Here is a 12127-nt window from a genome sequence, read left to right as displayed (position 1 = left end):
TGTGCTCTTATAGCAGGCATGGGCAAACCCAGACCCGGGGGTCGGATGCGTTTCTTTGGGCTCTTTTCTCGGGCCCTCCTCTCTCACACCATCCTATCCTTCCTTCTCTCTTTCCTTCCTCCTTCCCTCCTTCTTTCTCCCTTCCTCCTTCCTTCACTTCTACCCTTTCGTCCTTCCTTCCCTCTTTCCTCCCTCCTTCCCTCTTTCTCTTCCTTCCTTCTTTCCTTCCTTCATTCCCTTTGGTCTTTCCTTCCTTTTCTCTTTCCTCTCTCCCTCCATTCCTTCCACCCTTCCTTTCTTCCATTCTTCTCTTCATCCCTTCCTTCCTTCTCTCTCTCTTTTTTCCTTCCCCCTTTCCTCCTTGGGGATGTTTAGCTTGGAGAAGAGAAGGTGAAGAGGGAACATGAGAACCATGTTTCAAGATTTAAAAGGCTGTCCCATTGAGGAGGAGGTGGAGGGAAAACTGACTTTCTGCTGCTCTAGAGGTTAGGGCACAAGGGAGCAATGCTTTGAAATGGCAAGGAAAGAGATTTGACAGAAAATATTAGGAAGAACTTCCTGAGAGTAAGAGCTGTTGGAGATTGGCATAGGCTGCTTTGGAGTATGGTGGAGTCTCCTTCTCTGGAGGCTTTTCCGCAGAGGCTGTCTCTTGGGAGTGCTTTGATTGTGCCTTCCTGCATGGCAGGGGGTTGGCCTGGATGGCCCTAGAGGGGTCTCTTCCAACTAGGATTCTATATCAGGAGTAGGCAATATGGGGTCTAATGGATATATATTTTCTCTCCCATCCACCATCTCATCCTGACCAAGGCCAACCCTTTTGGGATCCAAACGTTTCCCATCTTTCCTTCACTTTCTGCCTCTGAAAGAGAAGAGGAAGGGGAGGAAAAGGCAGGGAGGAGACTTGGGGAGAACCCCTTCCCTCCCAACTTGCTCACCCTGCTCCGGCCCGCTATGCGGCCCCCAAGATAGAAAGTTTGCCCATGCCTGTCTTACAACATACAAATTGCTGAGGGAGGCAACTTGGTTCGTTAGAAGATTAAGTGGGGGAAAGCAAACCATGCACTACAACTTGGTGATCTCTGGACACTAACTGCAATTCGGAGCCCTAAAAGCATGGTTCTGCCATAAAGCAAGTGGACTGCTGCTGCAGCTGGTGGATTTGGTGTAGCAGAATTTGTACTATTGGTTTTTGTATTTGAAAGCACAAGGAAAATAGTGCTACTCGGTTTTCCACATGCACAGTCACCATGGCAACATTGCATAAAATCCTGGCAATGCAACCCTTGTCAACCCTACCAATTTTGAGCACTTTCCAACGGTCTGCCACTTTCCTTCCCGCTTTTGCTGGCTTCCTGTCCATCAGTGGGTATGAGGGAGAAACTGTTTTTGCTTTGTATTTTTAAAAGGCCTAGTGATGTCCGTCTGCTACAGCAAAACCAACAAACAGCCTTTTGCAACACCTTAAAGACAAACAAAAAAAAATTATGGGGTAGGCTTTTGTGGACTGTGTTTCATCAGGTGCATGGCATGAACATAGAGAGAGAAAGCTGGAGGAAAAAGAAAGAAAACATATTTTACTATTATTTATTTTACTATTCTGTACCGTGCCTTTTCTACAAAGAGTTCTAGGTAGGTCACGGCAAATTCATAACATAATATTTAAAAGCATCTCTCCGTAACACAAAGACACTAAAAAGTCACACAACAGTCCAGAATATATAAAACATTTTTAAAAGTTTTGATATGAGAGGAAAGCAAAGCGATTAAAGGGAAGCAAAATGCAAAAAATACAGCTCACATTTCTTCTACAATATGTGGTGATGAGTTTCAAACCTCTGGGTACTTGTCATTCACCTGTTTTTATTTTCTTGAAATCTATTTTATTTGTTTCCAACTTTAAAGAGAGAGAGAGGAGCTGCAGAGAAGAATGGGGAATATACACAGCCTGCAGCATCTACCTTTTTGTCTTCCACTCTACAGACTTATGAGAAGGACTTCTGTCAAGTGAAACCTTCCACTGAGAGGGAGAAGAACCCTTAAAAGAACATGGAAAACTACTGCACCTTCAACCTTGGCATATATTTTTGAGATATACAATATGGCTCCAATTTCCTCAGGGGATACATGCCTGGATTTACCTTGGAGACACTAAACCAGGCCTCCAGGTGTTTTGCACTTCAACTCCTACAATTCCTAAAAGCCAAAACACCAGGAAGGCTGAAGTTTGCCCATGCCTGCACTAAACCAATGACAATACTAAACCTTATTGCTCTGAACCATTTCCAGAAGAGCCATAGCATACCATACCATTGTTCTGCAGAATCTAAGGGGGGGGGACCCTGAGAAAACACCTCTCTAGTATGTCTTAAGTCCTCCAGTGACTATGGTCAACTTCTGACAGAAATATTCCATATAATTATACTGGGGGATCTAGAAAATGCCTACAGAAAATGCCTAGTTGGAAAAATGAAGAAACACCCTTGATGGACCAATGGTTTTTGAAATTGATGGAGATCGTGAACATGGACAGATTGACAAACTTAATGACAACACCCCAACAGAGAAGGCAACTCCAGATAGACTGGTCAATGGTAAAAGATTATCTTAGAAAGGAAAATATAAAAATAATGATATCAAGATTATATTAAGTATTTAGATATATAGAAGGAAAAGAATATAAGAAAAACTATACATATAAAAGATACAGTAGAAATAGTAAGAATGGTGGGAATCCTGATAATAATGAGTATATAAACTAATTTGATGCCCTAATACCACCACCAAGAAGCAGATGGAAGTCAAATCACAAAGACAGAGTGTGTTTTTTTTCATTATTTTTTTATTTTTTTATTTGTGTGTGTGTGTGTTTTTGTTGTGGTTTTTTTCCCCTTTCCCTTTCTTAATTGGGACTCTCACTGCCCTTTTCGCTTTTTTCCTACTTTCCTATCCCTTACACAATATTCTCCCACTTTCCTTGTAATGATATACTATTCAACAAAAATTTAATTAAAAAGAAAAAAGAAAATGTCTAGCATTTCTCAATCCTCCAGTGTAACTCTATGGTCAGCTTTCAGGAGAATCATACCATAGAATTGCAGGTGGAAAGTGGTCCTGTCGGGGTTGGCTTTATATGCCTTCCTCTTGGCACTTTTCTCCCTTTTGTCCTCCATTCATGCCTCTTCAAATTCCACAGCACTGCTGGTCACAGCTGACCTTCAATTAGAGCATTCAAGGGCCAGGGCTTCCCAGTTCTCAGTGTCTATGCCAGAGTTTTTAAGGTTGGCTTTAAGCCCATCTTTAAATCTCTTTTCCTGTCCACCAACATTCCATTTTCTGTTCTTGAGTCTGGAGTGGAGCAAACTGCTTTGGGAGACGGTGGTCGAGCATTTGGACAACATGGCCAGTCCAGCAGAGTTGATGGCGTAGGAGCATCGCTTCAATGCTGATGGTCTTTGCTTCTTCCTGCATGTTAACATTTGTTCGCCTGTCTTCCCAAGAGATTTGCAGGATTTTTCAGAGGTAATGCTGATGGAATAGTTCCTAGAATTGACTGTGATGTCTGTAGACAATCTATGTTTCACAGGCATATTACAGGGTTGGGAGGACAATAGCTTTATAAATAAGCACCTTGGTCTCCTAACCTTTTAGTTACACATACACAGGAATAGAGAATGGACATATGGTCATCCTAAATGACAGAAGAGTGGCATTGAATTCAAGTGCTGGTTCACACTGTGTCTCTTGCTCTTTAATGGATGTTGAACCAACAACAATGTAGATGGAGCAAGAGGATACAGGCCAAGTGCTAAAAAGCAATCAGATATTTCAAAACAATGTTGTCACTGTAGATCAGTGGAGAAATTCAATAGTCTTTTTCAAAGAATTATTATCATTTGCTCATTTTCTGGACTATGGGCCTCAAAATTAACTTCCTTAAGTTCTGCTGCAGCTTATTTGATAGCAGCCTCCTCTTCCATTTTCATTCACATTGGTGCCACTTGTTGAGCTAGTCATATTACTAACAGCCAACAAATGTCTCCATTGCCTAGTACATTTTAGTATGTAAGTATATAAAATATAAAACAGGTGTATAAATCAATTTTTTTTTCATGTCAGGAGTGACTTGAGAAACTGCAAGTCGCTTCTGGTGTGAGAGAATTGGCCATCTGCAAGGACATTGCCCAGGGGATGCCCAGATTTTTTTACTATCCTATGAAAGGCTACTCCCATGTCCCTGCATGAGAAGCTGGAGCTGACAGATGGGGACTCATCCTGCTTCCTGGATTCAAACCACTAACTTTTCAGTCTGCAGTCCTGCTGGCACAAGGGGGCTCCTTACAAATCAAGTATGTACTGTAATAATATACGTTTATTTTAAAGGAAGCCTGCCATAGATGCAGGCGAAACGTCAGGAGAAATGCCTCTAGAACATGGCCATATAGCCCGAAAAAACCCACAAGAACTGAGCGAAACATAAAATTAATCTTTAATCTCAACTGGACTTGGTCTTGATATCAACTTCACTACAGAGGGTTTTAAAAAGTTACATTAAGACAGTGTTTTTCAATCTTCCTAATGCTGCAACCCCTTAATACAGTTCCTCATATTGTGGTGACCCCCCCCCCCTCAACCATACAATTATTTTTGTTGCTACTTCATAACTGTCATTTTGCTACTGTTATGAATTGTAATGTAAATATTCAATATGCAGGATGTTTTTTCATTCAATGGGCACAAATACCCAATACACCCAAATTTGAATACAGTTGGAGTTGGGAGGGGGATTGATTTTGTCATTTGGGAGTTGTAGTTGCTGCGATTTATAGTTCGCCTACAATCAAAGAGCATTTTGAACTCCATTAATGATAGAATTGAACCAAACCTGGCACACAGAACTCCCATGAGCAACAGAAAATACTGGAAGGGTTTGGTGGACACTGACCTTGAGTTTTGGAGTTGTAGTTCACCTGCATCCAGAAAGCACCATGGACTCAAACAATGATAGATCTGGACCAAATTTGGCATAAATACTCAACACGCCCAAATGTGAACACTGGTTGAGTTTGGGGAAAATAGACTTGACATTTGGGAGTTGTAGTTGCTGTGATTTATAGTTCATCTACAATCAAAGCATATTCTGAACTGTATCAACAATGGATTGGAAACAAAGTTGGTACACAGAACTCCCATGATCAACAGAAAATACTGGTTTGGTGGGCATTGACCTTGAGTTTTGGAGTTGTAGTTGTAGTTCACCTGCATCCAGAGAGCACTGTGGACTCAAACAATGATGGATCTGGACCAAACTTGGCACAAATACTCAATACGCCCAAATGTAAACACTGGAGGAGTTGGGGAAAAATAGACCTTGACATTTTGGAGTTGTGATTGCTGGGATTTACAGTTCACCTACAATCAAAGAGCATTCTGAAACCCACCAATGAAAGAATTGGGCTAGACTTCCCACACAAAATCCCCATGACCAACAGGAAATACTATGTTTTCCTATGGTTTTTGGTGACCACTCTGACACTCCCTTGTGACCCCCTCCCCCAGGGGTCCAACCCCCAGGTTGGGAAACACTGCATTAAGAGAACATTCAGAGGAAAGAGAATAGCAATATCAGTGTTTTAAATGCTGTCTTGAAATCCAAATATTTCATTGCTTGTCTTCTGTTATAACCACACTATAGCATCGTGATCCAATTTTAACTTCCACGGGCACAACAATAACACTCTAATTGCCACAGCATTGTGTTATGGAATCTTGGAATTTGTAGTTTAATGAGTAACTTTAATTATCTTCTGCTAGAAAACACTAGGATAATAGACTATAGAATTCTAAGCATCTTACCAAACTACACATTCCAGGATTGTGTTGGTAGGCATAATGACAATTAAAGGGGAATCACAGTGCTATAGTTGTGTAATATGGATACATCCTTATATAACAGAGGCCATATATCCATTCACTCTTACCAGAAACACAGGAAATGTTTTCCCGCAGAGATAGAGACTTTACATAGGAAACACTGTTTTTATTTCCAGGGAAGAGATTATGCCACTAATGCTGCAAAAATACTGTATGGCCCATGATGGAAGTGACAGGTGATATTAAGGGAATGACTTCCTGTTTAAAAAAAACTGAGTACAGAACTTCTTTCCCAAGTGAACTAAATTATTTTGTTTGTTAAAGCGAGGCAGGAAACAACTATTTTGTGGTCTGGGGATTCATGCTGTAGTATTTAAATACAGGAATATAAAGAAATGTTTGTGGAGAAATTAAGCCAATGCTTGGTTTTTATTAATATATGGGAGAATCTGGTATAAATCATTGTACAGATGGCATCCTGCCCTTCAGAAATTGAATAACCATGTGATTATGTTAAAATGTTGGAAATGTTATGTTCAAAAGAGGAGATTTGCATCATGTTTCATGGGTGTATGCTAAAGCTCACATATGTGGGCTTCTGATAAAAGTTACTTCATTGTTTATTGGGGTCATGATGAGCCTCGATAGTTAAGCAATCCTGCTCAATCCCTTGGAGGATAATAGATATGTTAAAAAGACATGACTGTGTTAATTGCTAATGCATTCAGTCTCCACACACAAAAATGGAAGTGTTTGTCACTGGGAATACTTTAATGTCCCTATGAAATACTTGAAACTGTCTAATGACAAAAATGGTCCTAGTTTTAGGAGCTCATCTTTACTGATGCAAAAGTGGAAATCTCACTTTTTAAATGTATTGGAGCCAAAATGGAGATTTGAAAAGAATGGAATGATTAATCATGCCATAACTGAGCACTGCAATTGAAGGGAGATATCGACAAACTGGAATGTGTCCAGAGGAGGGAGACTAAAATGATCAAGGGTCTGGAGAACAAGCCCTATGAGGAGCAGCTTTAAGAGCTGGGCATGTTTAGCCTGAAGAAGAGAAGGCTGAGAGGAAACAGGGTAAATATGTGACTTGAAGTCATAGAGAGGAAGGAGGAGGCTTGTTTTCTGCTGCCCTGGAGATTAGGATGCTGAACAATGGCTTCAAACTACAGGAAAGGAGATTCCACCTGAACATGAGGAAGAACTTCCTAACTGCGAGAGCTGTTCAGCAGTGGAACTCTCTGCCCCAGCATGTGGTGTAGGCTCCTTCTTTGGAGACTTTTAAACAGAGGCTGGATGGCCATCTGTCAGGGGTACTTTGAATGTAATTTTCCTGCTTCTTGGCAGAATGGCGTTGGACTGGATGATGGCCCACGAGGTCTCCTCCAACTCTATGATTCTATGATACTATAAGCTCAGTTTGATCTGTAACAATACAAATCCCTCTTTTGTCCCAATGTGTCCCAGTTATTGTATTCTGTCAGTCTCCCAGGCTCTGTTAAACTAATTCTTTAATTTTTGGTGTTTTTAAAAGCATTTCTTGAGGGACAATCTGGCTTCAGCTAAAAAGAGACATAATTTTTATTGGTGGTCATTACACAAATGTAATATGGACTTCTGCTCACATTAGGAGTAAAGAGTCTGGAAAAAAATAACCCAAAAGAGAAGTCAGCCAAGACAAAACTTATGATGATCAATGAGCAGAACTTACTTAAAGAAACTGTAGCAATAGATTTGCCTTAAGATTGCCATAAGTTGGAAATGACTTGAAGGCATACAACAAATGATTAAGAACAGCTCCCTATATGAGTGTGTGATCAATTTCCTCTTGGACCCCAGCACAGGATCCTTGAATGTATTCTTCTTCTGGATTATAGTTATATCGATTCTTTTTCCCTGAGGTCTTCTTGATATTATTTAGTTTGGTTTTTCATGGGAAGCCCCTTGAACAAATCTTGCCAAAAAAAAAAACAAAACCCCTTAGGGTCACCATAAATCAGAAACATTTTGAAGGCACACAACAGCAACTGCAGTAGCACAATCCCAGTTTAATCCTAATGGCTAGAGAAACCAGGAAAAGGTATAAATAGTAAATATATGCAAGTTTAGAGAGTAATACAGAAAAGCAGAAGCAAGCAATTGTTGGTTTGCAGAAGGTAGATGGTAGAGAAAATGCTTTTCGACGTGGCATAATAATAATAATAATAATTATTATTATTATTATTATTATCCTCGAGGGGATTTGGGGTGGATTACAGAACACATATACGGCAAACATTCAGTGCTGTTATACAATTAACAAGGACAGACAATATATAAACATAGGTATAGGCTTTACCATCTTTTCCCATCTCTGGCTGTGCTCGGCTCCCGCCATGGGTAGGTGCTATTGTTCCATTTTCCATGAAAAAGAGCTTTTGTAGTCCATTGACCCCAATCAAATCACCAACATGTCCTTATGGGCACCTTTAATTATCTCCCCGCTTAAAACGGTACCAATTTATCTACTCACATTGCTGTTTTTAATTTGCTGGGTGAGCAAAAACTGGGCTGATGGTGGGAGCTCACCCCAACTCGGGCTTGAACGGGCAATCTTTTGATTGGCAAGATTTTCTGCAGCTAGCGGTTTATCCTGCTGTCTTAAAGCCCAGCACATTATATGTGTTTGTCTTCCTGGAAGAAGTGGTTCCATAGCAGTATCATTCAGCACAGGGCCAAAAATATAGATTTTGATATGACATATTGATAAGCCTTGGAGAAAATGTAGGGGCATGAAACAAAGGATGTCAAGGTCAAAGCAAAGAAAAATGATGCCAAAGAACTTAATACCCATGACTGTTTGTGCTCACCCTAAAAGCTGGATGGATGAGATGGGAGTTGCAGTAAATAGTGGGTGTGCAAGGTGTGGCGGAGGCAACTAGGGGTGGAAATGCTGAAGGAATGCGGTTCCATTGCTCTGAGAGGCAGAAACACTACTACTGCCTCAGGTGGCCAGCAACCTCCAGCCTCTACTGCTGCCATTTTCCTACTCAGGCAGTTAAAAAGGCCAGAAATTGCACCACAGCAGAGGGAGTAGAATGATCGGTGCTTCTTTTAGGTTCTTCCGGTGTGGCTTAAACTCTTGCCTTTTGCCACTTTACTCAGAAAAAGGGTTGGTTACTTTAAAAAAAAGGATTATATTGACCTATGCATGATGATGATGATGATGATAATGTTGATGATGGTGAAGAAGAAGAAGAAGAAGAAGAAGAAGAAGAAGAAGAAGAAGAAGCAGCAGCAGCAGCCCTGGCATAATATGTCAAGGAATGCCAAGAACCCGCTTTAATTGAAGTCAATAATTGGACATTTCTCAAAGCACAGCAGACAAAAAATCAGTACAAGAAAACTGCACTAAAAACCAGAGCTGACAGCTGGCACAACAAAGCATTGCATGGGCAATTCCTTGACAGAATTGAAGGAAATGTTGAAACGGAGAAGACGTGGTTATGGGTCATGAATGGAACCCTGAAGAAGGAGTCAGAAGGCCTGATTCTTGCAGCCCAGGAGCAGGCCATCAGAACAAATGCGATTAAGACCAGGATTGAAAAATAAGCTGATGACCCAAAATGCAGACTGTGCAAGGAAGCTGAGGAAACCATTGATCATATAGTCAGCTGTTACAAGAAAATCACACAGACAGACTACAAACAAAGGCACAACTCTGTGGCCCAAATTATTCACTGGAACTTATGTCACAAGTACCACCTGCCAGCAGTAAATTTATTTATTATTTATTTGCTTTATTTCTATACCGCATTTTTCAGCCCTTAACAGGCGACTCAATGCGGTTTACATGGTACAATTATCAAACAGTGTCAGTGCAATTAAAACATAACAATGCAACAAACAGGATCAACAGCATCAATCCACAACAGTTAACAATCAACAAGACAGATCAACAAAACAGACATAACATAATGCCTCAGTTGAAATCAGATCCGTTCTCATAATCCTTGTGCCATTCCGATGTTCCATTTACCGTCTTCCTATGATTGGTTGCACTGCTTAACCAAACGCTTGTTCATAAAGCCAGGTCTTAACCATTCTCCGAAACGTCAGCAGCGAAGGTGCCTGTCTGATGTCTGCCGGTAGGGCATTCCATAGCCGAGGGGCCACCACTGAGAAGGCCCTGTCTCTCGTCCCCGCCAAGCGCGCCTGTGACGCAGGCGGGACCGAGAGCAGGGCCTCCCCAGACGATCTTAATGTTCTGAAAAGAATTGGTGGGATCAGAAACCTGCAAAGAGAGTGGAAAATGAGCATGCAGAAATACTGTGGGACTTTCAAATCCAGACTGACAAAGTTTTGGAACACAATACACCAGACATCACAATTGTGGAAAAGAAAAAAGTCTGGATTATTGATGTTACCATACCAGGTGACAACCGCATAGAGGAAAAACAACAGGAATAATTCAGCTGTAATTAGCACCTCAAAATCGAACTGCAAAGGCTCTGGCATAAACCTGTACAGGTGGTCCCAGTGGTCATTGGCACATTGGGTGCTGTGCCAAAAGATCTTAGCCGGCATTTGGAAACAATAAACATTGACAAAATCATGATCTGTCAACTGCAAAAGGCCACCTTACTTGGATCTGCATGCATCATTTGAAAATACATCACACAGTCCTAGACGTTTGGGAAGTGTTCGACTTGTGATTTTGTGATACGAATTCCAGCATATAGATCTCATTTGCTGTGACATACTGTGTTTTTGTGCCAGAATAATAATAATAATAATAATAATAATAATAATAACTTTATTTTTGTATCCTGTCACCATCCCCCGAATGGACTTGGGGCTGTTTACATGGGGGCAAGCCCAGTCAAACAAAGATTAAGATATAACACAATAAAAATTATACAATATCATAAAACAGTCAACAACCAAAGAAGAGCCTAACATAGAGGCCATATACAGAGCTAAGGGGCGAGGTAGGGGCTTGTGCAATACCGTTACAAGGATAGGGCTGATGGAAAAGTGCAGGTGCCAGGTGATGAATCCGGGCTAGAAGGGCCAAATCAATTAGAACAATACAACTATAGGGCAGGGACATGGTAAAGTGCAATAGGCAGATATTGAGTTGTGGCTAGGGGGGCCAAAGTGTCTAGTGAACTGATTAGTCAAAAGCACAGTGGACAGGGTGGACACCAATCTAATCTCCCTGGGGACAGAGTTCCAGAGCTGGGGGGGCCACCACCGAGAAGGCCCTCTTCTTCATCCCCACCAACCACTCTTGTGACAGGGGTGGGAGCGAGAGAAGAGCCTCCCCAGAAGATCTTAGAGCTTGTGTTAGTTCGTAGGGGAAGATGCGATCGCGAAGATAAGTCAACCTGGAATTTTTAGGTTGACTTGTTTACTGAAGTTTCTAAACTTGTGCATGACTATATATAGTAATTATGCAATTCGAGGTGCAGATGTCAATCATTGCTGCCACATTCTGCTACATTTCTGAGTTCCATTTTCAAATGGAATGACCCAAAACTAGTGTGACAATCACCTCATTTGGAGTAGTGCATAATTATAGTTGCCACTTTTACGAGCTGCACAGAATTGTGTGAATGGCTCCTCGGGCTCCTTCTATAAATAATCTTAATGAGGCAGGTTTTGGACGGGAGCTTTGACTTTTAGAATCTTTCAGATTTTTCTGGATGGGAAATATTATAAATTGCCTCAACAGTGGAGAATGTCTGCTACATGATCACTTCTGCTATTATGCTGTTCAAGTTATAAATCTTTAATGTTGAGGAATTAACTTTGAAGAGAAGGGTTTCCTATTAACCGAGTGACCCTAGAAGTTATTAACCTTGTTTGGCCTAAGATCATAACCATTCTGAGATAATGAACCCCCCCCCCCTCCCAAAGTAACCACAGAAAACCATCACTCTATGTTAGATGAGACTGGTCTCTGTTGAGCAGGAAGGGGGTGGTGAGGTTGGACATATTTTGTGTGTTTAATCGAATTATTGAATAAAAGGAATTCTCATAATTAAAGTAGCAATTGGAACTGTGTAGCTTTGCAGGTGTTGTTGAATTGCAGCTACCAATAGCTCTAGAGTTGCAAAGAAAGCAATCCAATATATGGAGGAACCACACAATACATATCCCATTCTACATGTGGATAATTTAATGCTCAATTGTTGTAGATCAGCCTGAGGCTACTGAGGCTGATGGGTTCACTAATGATTTAGAGAGGATTGTGGGTGTTGTG

The sequence above is a fragment of the Anolis sagrei genome, chromosome 1, assembly GCF_037176765.1.
Source record: "Anolis sagrei isolate rAnoSag1 chromosome 1, rAnoSag1.mat, whole genome shotgun sequence".
Classification (NCBI taxonomy): Eukaryota; Metazoa; Chordata; class Lepidosauria; order Squamata; family Dactyloidae; genus Anolis; species Anolis sagrei.
Note: the sequence above shows the minus strand (reverse complement) of the source record.